Consider the following 2,006-nt stretch of genomic DNA (forward strand, 5'->3'; position numbering starts at 1 on the left):
CTCACCTAAGTGGGAAGTATGGAGGGATTATGTTAGTTGCAGCCGCACAAGATGGGAATTTTTAGATATTTCGATTGTCTTTTGGGATCGTAGATCCTGAAGATGAACATTCTTGGGAATGGTTGTTCACAAAATTGGCTAGTTGTGTATCTAATGAGCAGCCTCTGGTGATAGTCTCCGACCGGCACGCGGTCATTAAAAGTGCGTGTGATAAGGTGTTTCCTTGGGCAATCCGAGGAATATGTTATTATCACCTTCAAGATAACATTGTCAAAAAGTATAAAGGGAAACATCTCTTGTACTTGGTGAAAGGTGCTGCTTATTCTCATACGGTTTCAGATTTTGACCGGTACATTGGCTGAGATACGGAGTGAAAACCTGGACCTTGCAACGTTTTTGAAGAATACCGACGTCAGCCTATGGTCAAGGGTTTATTGTCAGGGGGACATGTACAACATAAAGACAAGCAACATCGCTGAATCTATTAATTCCGCTCTGAAGCGAGCTAGAGGATTTCCGGTTCAGTTCATGTTGGAGTTCATAAGGGAGAAGTTACGAAAGTGGTTTTGGAAAAGGAGAGAAGATGCTTTGAGTCTCCCAACTCAACATAGTCGAGGTGTTGAATACTTTGTTTGCTGTTCGATCGGAGATAGCGGATACGATGACGGTACAACCAATTGATGGATGGCGATTCTTTGTGAAAGGTGGAAAATTGGATTGTGTGGTTGATTTGGAACATGGAAAGTGTGATTGTGGTGTCTATGCAGTGGAGAAAATACTTTGCTCTCATGCTATAGGTGCTGGAACATCTGTTGGTTTGCATATCTCCACACTTGTATGTCCAGTGTACTCAAAGGATTTTTTGTTTGCAGGATACTCAGAGAATATATATACTTGTGCTGGACAACAAGTTGAGAAACACACATGCTTTCCTCCGGAGGTAAAGCGTGATCCGGGAAGACAGAAGAAATCAAGAAGGCAATCTTGGTTGGAGCTATCCAGGATGAGAGCATGCAAACCCCGAAAGCAACACATGGTTTATAGATGCTCAAAATGCAAGGAAACTGGCCATACGAAACAACAATGTAAGAAATAACGTGGACGACCTTCAAGTAAGTCGTCCAGAAGGTCATCCAGTTAGTCGTCCAGAAGGTCGTCCAGTTAGTCATCCAGGGTGTGTCCTTCCAGAAGACCTTCAATTTAGTCGTCCAGTGTTTAGTCTTCCAGAAGACCTTCACGTAAGTTGTCCAGAAGGTCGTTCAGTTAGTCGTCCAGTGTTTTTTCTTCCAGAAGACCTTTACATAAGTCACCCAGTTAGTCGTCCAGGGTTTTTTCTTCCAGAAGACCTTCAAGTTAGTTGTCCAGTGTTTAGTCTTCCAGAAGACCTTCAAGTAAGTCATCCAGAAGACCTTCAAGTAAGTCGTCTAGGAGGTCGTCCAGTTGTTAGTCTATGTATTAAAATTTTGTGTTATGAAATTATCTGTGTTAACTTCTTTGTCAAATTGCACTACCAAACAAATTTAAGAAAGTCTTGCCTTTTATATTTTCCGAAAGGTTCTACAGGTCACTGCAAAATAGGTTACAAAATAGGTCGACTACTTATAGTTAAGTCGTCCAACATTCTAGACGACTTAAATAGGTTACAAAATAGGGATCAAGTTCAAATACACACATCAGCCTAATCTATCATACAAAATAATCTAACTAGCCTGTTTATCACGCCTCATACGCACCCAGGTTGGCATCATTGTCCTTGTTTAAGAACTCATGCGCGTCAGGAAGCTCTTGAAATATATCCACCGCCATCTTATCCCTCATAGTCTTCCCGTTGGCCTTAGTAAAGTCTTTTTTAGTAAACTTTATTCCAAGAGCATGACATTCAATGTACTTTATAGTGTACACACCACAATCACCAGCTCGGGCCGGATATTGTCCGGTCTCTCAAATGTGAATGGCTCCAGGCTGTATTGGACACGTTGTTCGTCTGAGGAAGCGCACTCAACAAG

Source organism: Brassica oleracea, chromosome C5 (genome assembly GCF_000695525.1).
Source record: "Brassica oleracea var. oleracea cultivar TO1000 chromosome C5, BOL, whole genome shotgun sequence".
In the NCBI taxonomy this organism is placed as follows: Eukaryota; Viridiplantae; Streptophyta; class Magnoliopsida; order Brassicales; family Brassicaceae; genus Brassica; species Brassica oleracea.